The sequence below is a fragment of the Leguminivora glycinivorella genome, chromosome 20 (genome assembly GCF_023078275.1).
Source record: "Leguminivora glycinivorella isolate SPB_JAAS2020 chromosome 20, LegGlyc_1.1, whole genome shotgun sequence".
Taxonomy (NCBI): Eukaryota; Metazoa; Arthropoda; class Insecta; order Lepidoptera; family Tortricidae; genus Leguminivora; species Leguminivora glycinivorella.
In genome coordinates this window covers 3,226,445-3,246,842 of record NC_062990.1, presented here as the reverse complement: position 1 = coordinate 3,246,842, position 20,398 = coordinate 3,226,445, and positions in this window count along the sequence as shown.

Here is a 20,398-nt window from a genome sequence, read left to right as displayed (position 1 = left end):
AATATGTGTAAACAGTTTTGTTTTGCAAATAATCTGGTCTTTTTTCCGTTTTCCGATGGTGGTGTGTAGAAACTGTACATATAAAGTTTTTAATGTTTAATTTACCGTTGGCGGCCCGATCACTTACAGGTACGTAACAAAAATAAATAATAAATATCTGGGCGATTTACTTAACTTAGGGCTGGTTTTTCAGTCGCCAGATAAATATATCTACCAGATAGAGTTATCACTATCCTTTTCATCACACGTATAAATTTAATGACAATGACAGCTAACATTTATCTGACAGATATTATTTATCTGGCGATTGAAAAACCAGCCCTTAACTACTTACTTAACTGATTAAACTAGTTACTCGTTTAAAAGCATGAAGTAACTTCGATGTAGGGAACAAATCAAATTATTTTATTAAATATTTTTTGATTTGTTTGTTTGTTTTTTTTTCAGTTTATAAAATAACTTGTCTACTATCAGGCCATTGCTCAATACGCCCATCATGTCCATAATTATACAAATGTGCGAAAAAAGTTGCCGGTATTGTTACGGAAACATACGAACGTGTCATGCTATTTCTGTCAGTCTCAGTACAAGATGTACTGACATTGACTGAACTAGCATGACAAATACGAACGTTTCCGAAAGAAACCCTTTTCGTACTACATCTGTACATGCGAACGAACAGCGAGTTGTGTCATCACGCACGCACACAATGACAACTCGTCACTACTTTAAAAAAATCCCGTATCTCACGCCGCTCCTCAAAGTTAAAACGCAGTAAGTCTATATGCATTGCATACATACTTACTACAATTTTCTTTTCATTGACAGACGAAGATACAAGTTTTTTTTAAAGTAGTGACGAACTGTATGCTCAATGAGCTAACAACTGGGACTTCAATTTTTGGAAGTGGGGGGTGAGAAAGGGACAAACATTAGCCTACGTCACTCTTTATCCTTTAAACTATCTCCTCTTTAAAAAATCACTCAATCAATCAAGAAAAACGAACAAACAAACAGATACAGTGCGTTTTCAGAGGAATTTCCTCCCGCGGACGCTCCGGCTGTGGAATGAGCTCCCTGTCGAGGTATTCCCGATGAACTACCAGTATGGGGTTCTTCAAAAAAGGAGTGTACAAGTTTCTAATGGGTCGGCAACTCGCATGTGACCCCCTTGAGTTCCAGGGGTCCATAGGTTACGGTGACCGCTTTCCATCAGGCGTACCGTATGCCTGTTTGCCACCGACGTGGTTTAAAAAAAACACACACACACTTTCCCATTTATAATATTAAATAAATAAACGTAGGTACTATGGATTACAATTATATAGCAAACTATTTCACTAAACCCAAACAGCTCTTATCGAGTTCTCACATAAACATGGAACCAATCATAACGAGCCAACTTTTAAAGTTCGGCTTAGAATCACTTACCCCGGAACTTAGAACACGGCAAGCTTACTATCGACTTAAGAGGCAACAGGAGCTGAATGCCGAAATCGAGAAGAGCCCCACTTTTTAACCGACTTCAAAAAAGGAGGAGGTTCTCAATTCGACTGAATGTTTTTTTTTTTTTTCTTGTATGTATGTTACTCGATATCTCCGAGAATCGTGGATCGATTTTCAAACTTTTTTTTTGATCGAACGGGTATAACCCCGAGATGGTCCCATTGGGACCAAGTCAGGGTCTGATGATGGGATCTTGGAGAAATCGAGGGAACTCTTCAAATGTTATAGGCACATGTAAGGTTTTTAGTGTATTTTTCAAAGGTACACCAGTATTTACGCCTGACGGTAGTAATTTTATGTGGCTGAGCTGATGATGGAAGGTCAACTCCTCAATGGTTAGGAGTTAAAGGATAATTCTTTCACTACTGTACATATATTCAGACTGATACATATAATATCACTAGGAACCACCACTAAAAATCAACAAATAAATAAACTTTTTAACAAAAAATAAAACCGCCTTTCAAAAATAAGTGCGTTACAAAACACGGAGAAACTAAAAAGCCAAAAATAATAAACCTTTGAATTCAGATTTCTTATCGTATTGCAATAATCTAAACATCCAAATTATAAACAAATCAATTATTTTTGAAGGCGGGGCCAGCCTGCGCATGGTTTGGAGGGGCAAACAGGACTCAGGCCCCGTAGCCGAATGGCATTTCTCCGACGCCAAACGAAAGCGATACGCCGCTGGCTCTGTCGCGCCAATACGCAAGCGCGATAGAGATAGATATCTACTAGCGCTTCGTTTCGTGAGCGTTTCGTGAGCGATTGTGCCATTCGGCTAGCCACCCTGGTCTGGTACCGACTTCAAAAATAATTGATTTGTTTACAATTTGGATGTTTAGATTATTGCAATACGATAAGAAATCTGAATTCAAAGGTTTATTATTTTTGGCTTTTTAGTTTCTCCGTGTTTTGTAACGCGCTTATTTTTGAAGGCGGTTTTATTTTTGATTTGAGAATTTCAGATAAATGGTGTGTACAAAGTTGGAAGCGCTGGGTAGCCTAGCGGTAAGTGCGTGCGACTTTCGTTCCGGAGATCGCGGGTTCGAACCCCGGCTCGCACCAATGAGTTTTTCGGAACATGTGCGAAATGACATTTGATATTTTGCCAGTCGCTTTTCGGTGAAGGAAAACAAGAGGAAATCGGACTAATTCAAATAAGGTCTATTACCCTTCGGGTTGGAAGGTCAGATGACAGTCGCTTTCGTAAAACTAGTGCCTACGCCAAATCTTGGGATTAGTTGTCAAAGCGGACCCCAGGCTCCCATGAGCCGTGGCAAATGCCGGGATAACGCAAGGAGGATGATGATGGTGTGTACAAAGTTGAGTGCAGTTGTTGGCAGTTGTTACATAGGGCAGACCAACTATTGCCTGCAGAATTAAAGAACACCTTGCTGCGGTCAAAAAGAATGACACTTGCATGTCGGCTATTGCTCAACATCTCATTAAGTCGGGTGCAAATCATTGGGTCGATTTGTATAGTTCTTAGGTAATTTCGACGGAACGCCATAACATACCGAGATTGGTAGAGACATTGAGATTCACAAATATAAAAATTTAAATCGTGGCTTCAAACTATCAAATGTCCAGCGAATCCAGTGATTTATTTGTGTAAAAAATCGGTGAAGTCAGAATTGAACAAACGTAGTGACACTGTGAGTGTAGTGTGTTTGGACAGACCATCGAGTGTGAATGCGACCAGTGGTAACGCTGAAAGCAAACGCAGCCGACGCGCGCGAAGGAGGGTAGATCGCAAGTGTCTACGCAACTTTGACATCCACTCGCCTTCTTCAATTTTCCGTGATCATGATGCATGTAACTGAGTCGAAATATCAGGAGCTCGACAAAAATAAAAAAAAATCACGGTCTATATCCCGGTCAATATAAGTCTAATGAAAAAACCGTGAATCATTTAAAACTCTTACTGCTTTTTTTCGAATTGCTCATATTGGGCTTGCGGCCAGCATGTCAAACAAAAACTAAACAACTGAAGCTCATACAAGTGTCCTGAGTCAACTCTGTATAGAGCGTTCTCAGGTCTTACACTAACACTGACTTTAGACGTGCAAGTTATTGCTGCAAGTTTTGAGACAGAAGTATATGCAAGAAAGAGATGCAGATATTTGCCACTCACTCTTACCTAAATATGCATTTCAAAACTTGCAGCAATAACTTGCTGGTCTAAATTCAGCTTCAGAGTTGCTCGTCAGCACGAAAGTCAGTTCTATTTCAGTACAAATCAAGAGTCTTCTTTCTAAAGGAATTACCAGTATTCTAGAAGTTTCTCCAGGTGCCTCTTAAATCGTTTAATACGGCGTTGGAATCGGATTCGATTCGAGTTGCGGTCGTGTTATTAGTTTGTAAGTTTTATTGCATTCGGTGTTATTTACAATTTGATTTGATAATGATATTGTTTGAAAGTTTTGCTTGAGAATTTAGTCAGAATTTAACTGGTTCGCTCTCTGATTTAAAACTATTAATTTTTTGATTATAATTTTTTTTTTAATGTCTTTCTCATCACTGAACAGTGGTTGTTCGGAACTTTGGGAGGCGTGTACTGAGCCGCAGACTTAGAACTCTTTTGACATTTCACTAAATTGGAAACCCCTAACTTTCTATTCCTATTATATCTTTGAACATACACTTATAACTATTAATAAATTTTATTTACCAAAAAACCAAAAGCCAAAACATTTCAAAATCAGCAAATACATGCAAGCACTTAAAAACTAGATCTAACCTAATTACACACACACAAAAACATACACAGATACATAATTAAACCTAACCTAGCAAGCCCCCCCGTGAGCCTCCCGATGCAAAGGTACCCATAACGCTTGCCGCATTACCGCGTTGAACCGCGATGGATAACCTTTGCATCAGGAAGGTCCCAGAGCGAGGATCCAGACCCCTCTCCCTCAAGCGTCTTCCCACCTCCCCGAAAAACACTTTGGCCTCCGCACACCAGCAACCGGTAGTTTCCACTGCAAGCGGGATAAACAAATAGTACAAAACACTTATAGTAGTAGTAAAACACTTATAATATGTAGTTCAAAATAAATTACCAAATTTTGATTTTCCATCGTTAGAAGGAAAGGTATACAGAGTGTAACAAAAATGGTGGTGATCCATTTAAGGGCGTACTCAGTATCGTATTCTTATCAGGAAAAAGTAGAAGTAAATTTTTTTTCGCTAAAAAAATTTTCACTTTTGTATGAGCCGGGCCGCGCGAATTGGTCGAATCTCCATACAAAGAAAAAAAATTTTTTGCGAAAAAAAATTTTTATCCTACTTTTTCCTGATGAGAATACGATACTGAATACGCCCTTAAACGGATCACTACCATTTTTGTTACACCCTGTAGAAACATAATAAATTAAATTAATTTGACTGATTTAATATTTAGTTCGCTTTATTCCTTCTTCAGGGATATTTAATTCTTGGTTGGTCCATACCTACTTTATACATCTCAATTTATTTATTTTTACTAATTGTAAATATGACTCCTTCTAACTAATCTAAAATTACAAGTACCTACCTAACCTAACTAATATATTTTTATTTCAAACCAAGTAATAAGCAAAACAGAAGCTCAAGCGCAGTGAGTGATACTAACTTGTTTATACCTAATTCAGTAATGGAGCAGCCAGCGATAAATTTACTCACGTCTTTCTAGATCTGCGTATATTTTAACGAAAATAAAATTGCCCAAGAAATGGGCCCGATAAAAGGCTCTAGAATCCAATATTTTAAGGGATTTTTCTGTATATATTCTGGCAATAAAAGCTAGCAGATATTTTAGGACTAACAATTTTAATACAAAGTTAATACCTAAGACTTGTATATATAATTTTGATATGACATGTGTTGTTTGACATTCATGAGATTGAAATTGAAACTTAAATTTAACAAAGAAAAATAAATCATAAGTATGTAGGTTAAGGTAAGGTAAAGCTTTTAGAATTTTTTGTTAGGTGCAAGTATTTTTTGTTGATTCGTTTTTACTTTGTTCATTCCTACTATTACCTTTACCGTTAAAGCTAAGAAATTGCAATGTTTCATAGATACTAAAGAACATTGAGTGATAAAAAGTTATTTTTACCTTTTCAACAAAATTGCACCGTTAAAAATTATTTTCTAAGAGATTGCAATGTTTCATAGATACTAAAGAACATTGAGTGATAAAAAGTTATTTTTACGGTACTTGAAATAACAAATCATCAAAATTGCACGAAACATATCCATATGTACCAGTATTTGCCATTTTATAGCGATTGTGAAGTTGACTAGGTACCGAGGACAGTAAAAGTTATGTCTCTCGGAATAGATAGGTATTTTGTTTTAAAATTCTAGTATTATGCAGGTTACGAGCCTTTAAAGGGAATCAATTTAATTTCGTTTTTATTAGCTATAAACAACTTTACTTACATTTTTGTCGTATTCATCGCATCATTTTATTTCATTTTTTTATGCCTTACGTGGTGACGGACTATGAGTCACGCTATTTTCTTCCGTAGGTGTCATGGAAGTCGATTGTGGAATATGAGTTCAATTGTGTTGTGGGCGATGGGCTACCAAGTAGTCACTGCAGAAGGTACCTACCTATCTTATTTCAAAGATTTATAAACTAGCCTTTTCCCGCGGCTTCGCTCGCGTTATAAAGAGACAAAAAGGTAGCCCATATCACTCTCAATCCCTTTAACTATATCGACTTAAAAAAACGTCATTTCGTCGCTCCGTTTTTCCGTGAAAGATGAACAACCAAACAGACACACTCTTTCCCATTTATAATATTAAGTATGGATGTTAAGTTTAACCAGGTATTGGCTGTTACATACTATACTCATAGATAGAATACTCTTTATTGGCACACCTCAGCAAAAGATAAAGAGGAGACAAAACAAATTATTATTAATAGAGGCAGACAACAGGCTGTTCTATTTATAATAAATAAATAAATAAATAAATATTATAGGACCTTGATCTCCCAGGTATATTTATTACTCGACAACGATATATATAATATGGACGCGATACACAAATAAATGCTCAAAACCGAGCAAAGGCAGGGTGGCGTGCTCTTGTGTTGGGCGCGATACCGCTCAAGACCGAGGAGGACAAAACTCATTTTGGGTTGTCGCGCCAGTCAAGTAAGTAATAAGTAAGTAGAATATTTATTAAAACGTATGTATATTTATTTCAATTATTCTTTTATAGCGTAGGTCTCAAAAGTATTTTTTTTTCAGCGATAAAAAGCCTTAAAACTATTTTTATCACTACAAAGAAGAAAACTACTTTCCCCCACCTTGACAAAGCGACCATTAACCACACTCATTTATGGAATCACCGACATTTCCCTCGGTAATTGAAGGAAACGTTTTTATGAAATGATAAGGGGAAAATATAGTGAAAACGGCGTCGTTTTGTCAAACGAGGGCGCCGTAAAACGGGCCATTTGGCAATGGCGTGTGTGACCTTCAGTTAGAGTAGTGAGCATTCATTGTGCAACACGGGGCGTAAATTGAATATTGCAAAATATAACATGAAGACTCCCTCAGAATATAGCTTTTTCTAAAACTCTTGCTACGCTTGCGTCAAGTTATCTTACCGATAGTTTTTAATAAAATAATTAATTGTAAATATAATATATCGTAGGTATTAGGTATTTATTTTTATGATCATATTTACATTATTATACATATAAGAAACTAAGTCTAAACTTAAAAGGTAGCTAATATCTAAATCACGCCCTTTAGGCATTGTATTATACCAAGGATACTGGCGACATTTCCTCGCAATGCTGATACGTTGTGCGAGAAAGTCGCCAGCTCTACTAGCTTACCTAAACCTGACGATTCGCGATTTCGGTGAACAACTGTTCACGCTGGGACCCCATGGACCTAGAGTTTCTACGCCAAAAGGTACAAAAAGGTATTTTTGCCAAGACTTTTGTATTTACTTACTAGGGATCGATTTTTGAGTCTCACGCGTTCGAATTAAGAAAATTGTCACTGAAAATAATAAGCAAGTCACTGTTTTCAACCCGTATTTTAGTGACAAAATTCTGTATGCGAGATTCAAAAATCACCCCCCGTGTGATATTTAGATTCGGATCGGTTTTATATCTGTATTAAACCAACCTTTCCTGAAACCCCATAGCAAAAAATCGATTACTTGAAATTTTACCTCCAGTCGTAATTGTCCCGCTGTACACTGAGAGAAAATACAACCAGTTTTCATGTTCGTTCAACAAGTTTTTTGGTTAAAATGGCGCCTACGTGCTCTTTGGTTCAAACCGGCTGTCCAAAATCAAAGCCTAGCAAGTGCATTTACGGAAATTTTACAGGAGAGGCAAACAAAGATTTTGTTAAAAAAAATTAGTACCAAAGACCTTTTTCTCACAAGACTTGGTTTTATATAAAGAAGTATAACTTGCTTTACAAGACAAACTGTTGAAAATCAATGTATGTGTCTATTTAGAACTTTTATGTGCCTTACTAACAATTAATTACAAAAAAATAATAGTATTGTTTCGTCAATTACAAAACAAAAAGCTAGCAAGTGGTCTTACTAAGTATTTTAAATGGTTAATTTTCGCATTATCCCAGCATTTGCCACGGCTCATGAGAGCCTAGGGTCCACTTTGAAAACTAATCGCAAGATTTGGCGTAGGAACTAGTTTTTACAAATGCGGCTGCCATCTTACCTTCCAACCCGAAGGGTAAAGTAGGCCTTATTGGACTTAGTCCGGTTTCCTCACGTTTTTTCCTTCACCGAAAAGGGACTAGCAAATATCAAAATGTCGTTTCGTGTCTGATCTCATTATAATATTTGTTTGATGGGATCATAATAACAAAAGGCAACATTATTAGACAATTAATTAAATTTTATGCATAAAACAAAAATCAGTCATCGAGTAAACAATAGGCTACTAAACTTGACCCTTTTTATAGTTTGTCTTATAGCATTACTTACTATCCAATTAACGGAAAAAAATATCACTATATTTTATTATGGCTTATAAACCGCAAAAAAATATTTTTAAAGAATACTTTTACGTAATATTTCAGGCAAAAACAACATCAGCCATGTCATCTATAAATTTTCTGTGAATGAAGTCATTCAGTGCGAAAACAACACTTTCTGACAATTTAAGTACGAGGCATAATAGTATTTTATGCAACTGGTGGTTAAAAGAGGTCAAAAAAGGTGAGTGGCGTGGGTAACAATTTGAGGCGAAGCCGAAAATTGTTAATAAAGACGCCACGAGCATTTTTTGACTCAGTTAAACACCGTTGCATAGAATACTTTTTCTACGACCAAGCACTTATTTTGAAAGAAAATTATAAATCAACAAATACCTACTTTCAGTCATCTTAGTTATCTCGTGGACCGCCTACCATTTTGAATATGCAGTTTGAGTGCAAACATGAAAATAAAACTGTCTATGGTATGGTTCTTTGAAGCCTGGCCACTAAGACGAATCGAGCCGAGTTGAATCGAGTTCTCATACATTTGAATGCGATTCGACGCGTCGCCAATGAACGCAGCAGAAAACGAAGGAGTCTCGACTCTGCGAATTGGTTTGTTAAGTTGGTAGCAATGTATTTACTGAACTGTAACAGCTATATCGTGCTACTGCTACTAAATGTTTTCAGGGTATAGACTAGATAGACTTGTCCAGACATCTTTTATGTAGGGTTTTAAAGTTCTATGCACGACCTTGTAACTCACGAATAATAGTACGGGAGTAGAAAAAGGTATTATGTAATGTCAGCGATTGATTTGACATGAATTCTATGAGGTCACTACACGGCCGACAGAGTTTTCGGTGGCCAAAAAAAATTTATTCACATTTTTAAATTAAAAATACGTAGACATCGTACACATTTAATAGGTACCCAAAATATTACAGAAGACAATTATTTATTGTGCCAAATTAGATATGAGTCTAGTAGCCTATTCGCCTCCAGTTTAAAGATCATCCGAAAGGTCATTAATTGGCAATCGACTCCAAAAATCACGCCTTGTTTCTGGCATTAAAGGCACTAATTTTGCAACTAGAGTGTCCTTTTTTTAACACGATAGTTTCATATGTAACACACGCCATATACTGCACATCAACAACCTGTTACAAGCACTAGGTACTACTGGCAGTTATTCCTTTAGGTAGATTGGAAAGGCATAATTGTTAGAACTATTTTAAGTTGCTCCCATCGTCAAATATATATAAGTAGGTTAAGTAGGTACCTACGTAAAATAGATCGCAAAAATAATGTTAAAAAGCATTCCGAATGTTAATACCTCGATCCAAGCCCCATTAAAACATCACAAATACAATTCAGCACCACAAACACTTTTGCGATCGCCACACACAATATTAAATAAGTATAATATCACGGGCTAAAACAACGAACATAATGAGAATGACTATCTAAAAGCAGCTGCTAAAATTCGTCTCCATCGATCACTTTTATTCATCATGCATCCGCGCAGCAGCGCAAAGTACGACAAACTAGAAACTTCAGGTTGAATCACTTGAAACTCGTTCCCTAAATTCGGATCCCGAACGGAACAAACGCGGGCGCGCGGGCGGGGGCGCGGGAACGGCGACCGTTTGAATTCAAACTTCACTCTTTACTGACTTGCTATGTTTTATTTATTGTTATATTTGAATTCCTTGTTCAACCCTTCGGCAATTTTTAAAATTTAAAACCTAGTATTGGACAATTCCATATTCAAAAACCTAGTATGTTCCGTTTACAAACTCAGAAACCTAGTATAGCATGCACTTACTAGGTTTTTGGACTTGAAAATGTTACTTACTAGGATTTTGATTTTGATATTTGCATGTAAGATATGCACTTGCTAGGTTTAGAGGGTTCCGTAACTTTGATTCTAATTTAGATAGAAATACAGGTGTTTTTGCATTAGACCCAGCTCAAAATTTGAGGCTGATTGATTAAAAAAACGTATTTTGACAAAAAATGTCCCTTGCTAGGTTTTGATTTTGGACAGCCGAAACAACCAAATGTCATTTGAATCGGCAATATATTTGAATCAACAAGTCGATTTTATAAAAACAACCTGACACATATTGTTTTAAACATACGTTTGGCTGATGCAAACGGATAAACCGCAACAAGTCGAACTTGTTAAATTCACAATGCAAATTTCTCTCAGTCTACGTTAAGTACCTATTTTTGTCCTACTTCATAATAAACAATATATTGCCTCAATATTTTTCTACATAGTATTAAAACTACCTATTACACCGCTTAATATCCGCCGTAAGACGAAATAAGATTGCAAGGAAATTGGAAATCTCACCGCGCACAAACATTTCCTGAACGATACGTGGGTAACTCTTGATACAATGTTTTTATTTGTTGTTGATACTATTAATTTAATGCTGCGCTTTAAAGATTTCGTAAAGTGTGACATGGTCACCACTCACCTTTGATATGCCATGCAACCAGTGGCAGCGACTGGCCGAAGACCGACCCACGTGGCGCCGTGTTATCCATGACGGTCAATCCAAGCACGATAATGCCTGGTTCTCCTCTTTGAATGATAAATGCATGAGGCGTCACGAGCAGGCCTCTAACCCCCGCTCATTTGGGGAGCATACACCTGCCGTGTGTGCGGACGAGGGATCTTCTCTCGAATGGGGATATACAGCCACGAACGTGTGTCGCAAGGATGCTGCTTAAATCATCTATTATAGATGCAAAGGCCTTTTATTATTATACTATTGAACAGTAGTAAATAGCGGAAAATCGCTGACGGCCTAGCGGCACAGTATAGTAAAACTATCGTACCATAAAGTGCCACCATCCCGCTCTCGGTTACCTTACAGTTACCGCCTGTCAAGAACGCGACCAGTCGACCTGTCTTATCTCATACAAGCATAGTATTTTGACCACTTTCAGGCTGCGAACAGCGCCATCTAGTTAAGCCTAAAAGGCCCCATACATTTCAGGGGTACGCTTTTTTGTATGGGCTTTGTTTGTCCCGTATTATATGGTCCTTGGCATCAACTATGTAATAAACCCGTTCTTAAACGAAGCAAGTTTGCTGGGAAGTAGGAAATGTTTCCACATACATTTCCCGGATCTGATACAAAAGGGACCCGATTCAAATGTTATAACTTGTTATCATCTTTGTTATCTGTTTTCATTTCAGGGTACGTAGTCAAAATGCACAACTCTTACGATAATATTATCGAATTATTCCACTTACGTCACCTGCCAATTAGGTCAGAAAAAAAATTGTTCCATCTAGGTCATCTCTGACCTAATTGGATTCCAATGTGGACAAACAAAAAACTGACCTAGGAAACCAGTGTTGACAGCATGCTAACCTAACTGGACTCCAGTTATGACAGCAGGCTGACTTGACTGCACTCCAATAATGACAGCATGTTAACCTGCTACAGTTGGAATCTGTTATATCTACAAATACAGTTTCGATCATTCCGTCCACCGGAATCACTTAGACTGGTCCACCAGCTTATCCTGGTAAACTCAGGAATTCATCCGATTCCTAATATATATACATACATACGTATATACATAGAAAACATCCATGACTCAGGAACAAATATCCATGTTCATCACACAAATAAATGCCCTTACCGGGATTCGAACCCGGGACCATCGGCAATGTGATTCTCTAACAGAACTGTAATCAGACGTAGCTGGAATAAGAAATATCTGTCCTAACTGGAAACTGACATAAGTGGAATAAAAATTTCTGTCCTAATTGGACCTGACGAAAATGGCATTAAAATATTCCACTTACGTCAGCGGTTTTGATTTTCTGACCTATATGGAATTTCTAAAATTTTGATGTATGAAAAAATAAAATCTGACCTAATTGGCAGGTGACGTAAGTGGAATAATTCACACGGCAGCGCGGCCCTTACTGACACGACGGCTCCGGTTTCACACGTACTCGCTGCATCTCGCTGCGTGCGAGCGCTAAATTTGATAGAAGAATTATTACCGGTTTTATACTGTAAAGATAGAGCGGATGCACTGCCTGGTGGACGTATCGCAGTTGTCAGCTCATTCAGCATACAGTTGTCGTTGTGTGCGTACGTAATGACGCGACTTGCTAGTAGTTCTAAACACAGACATGGAATTGATGCGAATATATTGCCCAATAGGAGCGTCCATACAAGTGTGTGGGATCAAGAACTTGCGACAGGCGCAATACAAATCGCCCGCCCGATCTCCTTCCTTCCTACATCTATGGTTTCTGACTTCAACGCTACTCTTAATAAATTTTTATCTTGTACCTATCGGTAAAATTAAATAATTCCAATGCAACCGTATAAAAACCGGCAACGTAACAATAGTTGCCGTAATAACCGATATCCGAGGCGCGTGAGCCCCTAGTCTAATACTTTCGTAGGGCCACGAAAATAGCGATTTGATTATTATTCATCAGGGTTATGATGCTTACAATTTTATCACTTGTACTTATGTGTACTAGGGTTGCAAAAAAACGTTTTTTTTTTCTGGCTTCAAAAAAAAACATGATAAAAACCATGAAAAAAAAAACAGTTTTTTTCTGGAGTATGTTTTTTTTCTAAAATTTTCAAAACAGTTTTTCATGTTTTTTCATAATTCTGAAAAAAAAACATTTCTTTTTTTCTATTTGCAAGCCTACTTGTACCAGAGTCCTCTACAAGTCATCCGTCACTCTCACCCTGACATACTTAAAACCTGACCAGAAATATATGACCATTGTCAGGAGGGTGCTGTTTTTTGATGTATGGAGTGACAGTTCAGTTTATTATGAAGAAAATGGTTCTAATGAAATTCCGCAACATGGCGCGTAGTCATATATGTATTTCTGGTGTTTTATCCACATATGTAGATAAGTGATAAATTTTCAAGCTTTCCTGTGGTAGTATCATGGTCGTATTTTTGTCACTTGTCATATCAAAGTAATTTTTATTAAGCAGAAACGTCTGCTAACGATTCTAAACATTTTATATTAAAGGAAAAAATGGAAGCGTAAATTTTTCCATTTTTTCCTTTAATATAAAAACTTGTCATATCATTCGTCCAGAGCGGTTTATACATAGTTCACAGCTCGGCGATATACTATAACTCGCTCACGCTATCATCGCGACTTTTTTTTTAATGATTTACACTTGAGCAACTATCGACTATCTTTTGTTCGTTTTTATAACCGATAGCTCATAGCTTACTTGGTTTTTGGTGGGACCAGTATGTATATGTACCATGAAAATATAATATATGTGAGCTGTAATTTCCCAACCAAGGATAAACAGTTTAGACTTGCTTTCAATTTTAATTTTTTTTTGTAATAACATAATTCAGTAAAATTATAACAATATTTTCCCATTATATAAGCGCCTGAAGTTGAACTAATTATCTATTTCAAATAGTTATGGAATATTTTTAAAACTCTCGATGTAATTCCATAATTATTTGTAAAACAAATAAAAACACTTTTTCTACTCCCGTACTGTTATTATTATTCGTGAGTTACAAGGTCGTGCATATAACTTTAAAACCCTACATAAAATATGTCAGGACAAGTCTATCTAGTCTATACCCTGAAAACATTTAGTAGCAGTAGCACGATATAGCTGTTAAAGTTCAGTAAATACATTGCTACCAACTTAACAAACCAATTCGCAGAGTCGAGACTCTTTCGTTTTCTGCTGCGTTCATTGGCGACGCGTCGAATCGCATTCAAATGTATGAGAACTCGATTCAACTTGGCTCGATTCGTCTTAGTGGCCAGGCTTCAAAGAACCGTACCATAGACAGTTTTATTTTCATGTTTGCACTCAAACTGCATATTCAAAATGGTAGACTAGATAACTAAGATGACTGAAAGTAGGTATTTGTTGAATTTATAATTTTCTTTCAAAATAAGTGCTTGGTCGTAGAAAAAGTATTGTATGCAACGGTGTTTAACTGAGTCAAAAAATGCTCGTGGCGTCTTTATTAACAATTTTCGGCTTCGCCTCAAATTGTTACCCACGCCACTCATCTTTTTTGACCTCTTTTAACCACCAGTTGCATAAAATACTATTAAATATGACTGTTTTTGAATTAAGCTGCATATCTTTTATTTTTTATTTTAATAACATAAATAAAAGCATCCCTTTTATTATCCCCATTAAATCTCAATTCATTTTAATAAAACAACTAAAAATTACCATTGAGGTCCTTAATGTCCATATGGCGTAATTTTTTTCACAGATTACTTACTTTAGATGAACCATGCAAAACATCACCGCAATATTACGGTCATATAAATAGGTTTCATAAAGTTAACTTAAGCCCAACTTGGACTATAGAATCTACCATAACTATACAAAGAGACGTAGGCCTTGGATCAGATCCGGAGTGTTCCAGTCGTCCTAACCAAGGTGACAATCCCTTGGCCGAAGACAATTGTTCACATTTCTATATCGATAGAATGGTGGTTCGCTACTGAGCGTTAATAATCATCATGTTAATAATGCGACCTCTACTATTTCACCACAGTGACATTGACACTTGACAATGACAATTCTGTGCCTATTTCTAGTTTGATAAGTAACAGTTTGTAGGAGGAGGAGGAGTTTGTAGGAGGTAGGGCATAGCGAATGATATTCCGCTTTGTGTGGTAGGGCACAGCACAGCGGATATCGTCTCGCTCGAATCTAGAGCAGAGCCCAACTGGGGAAGTACCTCCGCCTTACAGAAGACCGCAGCCAAATAGCACTAGACCCTACTCATAGTGTTGTGTTCCTGCCGGTGAGTAAGGCTGCCAGAGCTCAACGAGGGTGCGGGGTGCTCACGACGGGAGGACTTAGTTACGGAACTAATTTGTTCCGTCTATTGTTCTTTGAGTCGTCGACAACCCAAACCCTCCTTTGAACTTGTACACTCCTTTTTGCTGTGTACTGATACTTAACACAGCAAAGGGGAGTGTACATGTTTCTATGGAGTGGCAACGCGCATGTGACACTGTTTGAGTTGCAGGCGTCCATAGGTTACGGTGACCGCTTTCCATCAGGCGGACCGTATACTTGTTCGCCACCGACGTAGTATATAAAAAAAAAAACATTGTTACTCAGCATCAATATTGCCTTGTTGAACAGGCAATGAACGGCGAAGTGTCTCAGCTGTCGGGCGACAACTGTCACTGTTCATGAAATAAATCATAGAAACGTATTATATCGCATATAATGCATTTACAATTCATCCCGACGTTTCGAACACTTTACAGCGTCCGTGGTCAACGGGTGATAAATCCGTTTCCATAGTTTTATTTCATGAGTAACTATCGCGGTAACCGAAGACAATGTTGCTTTTAGCAGCTCTAGTTACCTGCTGTCACCTTTATTTTAGGTACTTGACAATGTAGGCCATTGAAAATTTTAGAGCAATTGAGTAGGCCACTGTTGTTTATGCGGAGTCTCTTGTAAGTAATCCCTCCATTATATATTCTTTATTCTCTGACTTATTCGTGTCCTTGCATCCGGTAGCAAAATAAAAGTACGGCAATAACTGACATCTCCGTGCGTGCGTCCTTATTCTGAGCGCTGGGCCAGGAAAATAACAATTATGTGAGTCTAGTGAAAAAGGGTACAACCACAGAATATATAATAGTACAAGTACAGAAGGCCCACTGCTTTGATGTTCACGAAATGCCGCCTTTTTAAATGCCTACAATTTTTTTACAAAGAAACCAGCCGCACGTGCGTCGGATGATAGGGTTGCCTATGGATTAAAATGAATTAATTACTGAGATACAATTTTATACTGTTATATTTAAGTTTTGGGTACTTTCTAGGTATATATGTATTATATACAGTATTTTGGTTTAAGTTCCAGAATCACAAGGCTTATTGAACTTTTCCGTGGGACTTAATCAATAGTAGATCTGTGTAAGAATCTCCTATAGTTTGCCTATAGTACATATTTTATGATATAAATAAATAAATTAAATAAATAAATAAAAAATGATGTATTTTTAACTTAGCATTGTTAGCCATTCGCCATTCCACACGCGGACATCGCATATGAACCTTAAAAAAAAACTCGCGACGTAAAATAACAATAGAAAGTGCGAACGTGCGTTCCGTGAGAACGCGCGCCACCCTGAGGTACAACTCAAATTGATTCGGTGAAAAAGGTCACAAGCCCGAGGTGGGACTTGTGACCTTTTTCACCGAGTCAATTTGAGTTATACCTTTTTTCACTAGACCCACAGAATAATAAAACTGATGTAAGTTAATATTTCCGCTGCACGGTGGCAGCGTGGTCGATGTTATGCGCCATGTGTCACGTTTGCACTTACGCCGTGTCTTGCGTGGGCGACGGTCGCGCGACCGTCGCCGTCGCGTCTCATACTTCCATATCGATAAGGGTTGATTTCGTATGCGTCGCATCGCCGTCGCGCGACCATCGCGCGACCGTCGCCCACGCAAGCCACGACGTTACATACTTGGTAGAACGAGACATGCATCATGATGACGAGCTCACTCCATCGTAGGCCACGTCTAATCTTTGCCTTTGGCTAGTCTGTGGTCAAGAGTAAGCCCATTTATAAAAAAAAAGATGCTTAAGTGTTAAAAATATTACCATGCTTAAAATATACCACCGGTATTCTACAACATCTACTTGTATGAATGTCAATTTATGTTTTTAAGAGGTAAAATGGGCACAATTATTTAATATAATGTGTGCCCATTTTACCTCTTATTTTTTTTACTTTTTGGTCTCAATGGCTTAAAATCATGAGTACAAATGAAAGGATTGCGAAATGAGGTGACAAATGTAGTTAAATACTTGATAGGACAAATTATATTAAAGCTTGTAATTTATTTGATACTATCTAAATTTTTGTCTATTCTTATGTACTTAGTTATTTTATATTAATCTAAGTTAGTTAAACTATTATTTAATCTTCACCATTTCATATAGTAGATAGGCAGAAAAATTACTTTTTATAGTCTTGTTTTCGCCAGAAACGCGGTAATAAACAAAACCGCTCCATCTGTGGCCACACACAACCAACGATAAACATTTACGTGCATGTCCGTATAACAGATGAATCACAATTGCCTTATATCCGAGGGACGTAAAATTTCTTTATGCGTAGGCGGAATAACTCAAGGTGGGTAATATTCTTTTATATGTTTTTAGATATTACTTGGTGTGTTATAAGTACAGTCTGTATCAAAAGTAGATAGTAGTAGTCTGTAAGTCCATGGGCGGCGGTGATCGCTTACCATCAGGCGACCTGTCTGCTCGTTTGCCTCCTATCTCAATAAAAAAAAGTAGCATATCAGAACACGTCAGACATTTTTGTATCATTCTTTGCTAGTTCAGGTGATTATATTAATTATGATTTCTGTTGGTATGACGAGCAAAGAAATAATATTGTCTTCGGTTACCGCGATAGTTACTCATGAAATAAAACTATGGAAACGGATTAAATCGCGTATAATGAATTTAAAATACATCCCGACGTTTCGAACTCTTTACAGCGTTCGTGGTCAACGGGTGACTGAGGAAAAATTAAAATGTGCAAAAACTACCCACTTACAAGAAATATTAACGAACCATGACCACAAATAATATAGATTTCTAAGGCAGGTTCACACACTATTAATAAAGCTAGTTATACAATATTCAAAAAATTTTACCATTACTCTGTTAAAAAATAATTAACCAATTAATCTATACAAAATTGACAAAGAAACAAACTGCAAATGTCCGACACCATACAACACAAATGCCTCACAGCCTTCGTCGTGCTTGTTCCATTATCAGATGTACTACTGGATCCCAAGCCGGTGGTAAAGTAAAGCCATCCTCTCTATTAAAGTTTACAGAGTAATGGTAAAATTTTTTGAATATTGTATAACTAGCTTTATTAATAGTGTGTGAACCTGCCTTAGAAATCTATATTATTTGTGGTCATGGTTCGTTAATATTTCTTGTAAGTGGGTAGTTTTTGCACATTTTAATTTTTCCTCAGTCACCCGTTGACCACGAACGCTGTAAAGAGTTCGAAACGTCGGGATGTATTTTAAATTCATTATACGCGATTTAATCCGTTTCCATAGTTTTATTTCATTTTAACGCATAGTTTGATACGCTACATTGGTGCTGAGTCGATTAGGTAAGGTACTATCGGCTGCAAAAGTGCACGGCGAATTCATCAATGAAATTCATTCATAATTTTTACGTGCAATTTGGCAACTCACTGTACATAGGTTATTGTTACAAATTGTTAGTCATTATTTATTAGTCTCCAAAAACTGATATAATAGCACATTTCGATACAAGTGCGAAAAAAAGGAAGTTCGAAACGAGTGGCGATAAATTAAAACACGACCGAAGGGAGTGTTTTAAATCGACACGAGTTACGAATTTCCTTTTTCAGTACAGACGAGCCTCCAAAGTTTGGACCTGGCATATAATGAACCACTTCTCGAACTAGTGCATAAAAAAACACCATCTGTACTGAAAAAATATTTTTAGTACGGATGGTGTTTTTTTTTCTCTTGTATCGATTTTATTTATTTTATTGCCACTCGTTTCGAACTTCATTTTTTTCGCACTTGTATCGTAATGTACTAATTATTCACAAGAGTGTCAAATATTAATAGGTAAGTACTTAGTTTTTCCTCAATTTCTGTTACTGCACAGCGATAAAAACGAATCCCTAAAACAATGTCTCGTGGTAGAATAAACTTGAATGTCGAGTAATGATTTTAGGTGACAAGTTATTTTTAGGAAGATAGGTACTTTAATGAAAAAAAAAACTTCAATATATATAGGTAGGCCAAAGTTTCGTTTTATTTAGAAAAGTAATTTGTACATTTCACTAGTTTACAAGTTCTCACACACCGCCATCTATCCACTCGAAACGTCACTATGGTAGTTCACAAATTTGAAAGCCTTATATTTTCAAATAATTACAATTTCTTAACAATTTCACTCATAGCGTATGTACACAAAACACTTTAATCTATGTATCACAGAAAAAATAATTACATTTCTAGCGTAGACAGAGACAATAATTAATAAAGACTGTTAATACCATAGATATAGATGCATGGAGTAGGGTTATTTTGATATGTCATAAATATAACAACTATATTATTATAACAAAATCACTAATATAAATTGCTGTTTCGTAACAAAACACTGATATCATTGTTTTTTGCGGGCTTATTGTTGATATGTTCTGCTCTCATGGTAACAAAACAGTCAATCACCTAAATTATAATTCCAATAAAAATCAGTAATTCAAATAGTGCTTTAAACATAACAAAAAGTCAGATTTGATAACAAAATAAATGGAAATGAATATTTGCTATAACCGACATAATTTTCAAAACTTGACGCAAAAATGTTTACAAAACATACACTTCTGAATTGATAAACAGTATTTATTATCACCTTGTCTCTGACACAGCCGCGCCTCACATATACAAATTATCCATACGCATCTAATTTAGTAAGTGCCGTATCAAGTGTCGACAATCCATCTTGTCTTTGACGTCAGTACGTACATCGATATTTTATCAGTAGGGCTGACACCGGGCCTTAAAAATATTCCAAAGGAATTTAGGGTAAGAAAAGCTCACAATCGCGGATTTAAATAAAAAATCCCGTGGCTCCGGGATTTTTAAAATTTTAATCCCGGAGTACCGGGATTTTTGGAATTTAATGTCATGGTCCGAGATTTTTTAAATAGTGTTTGTATATAGACAAATTGCTGATTTGTATATGTGAAACAGGCTTTACACGTTAATTATAATAGGAGAATATTTTTAAATTCATAATTCTGCTTACATATAAAATTTACGTAGCTTTCTTGATATGTAAGC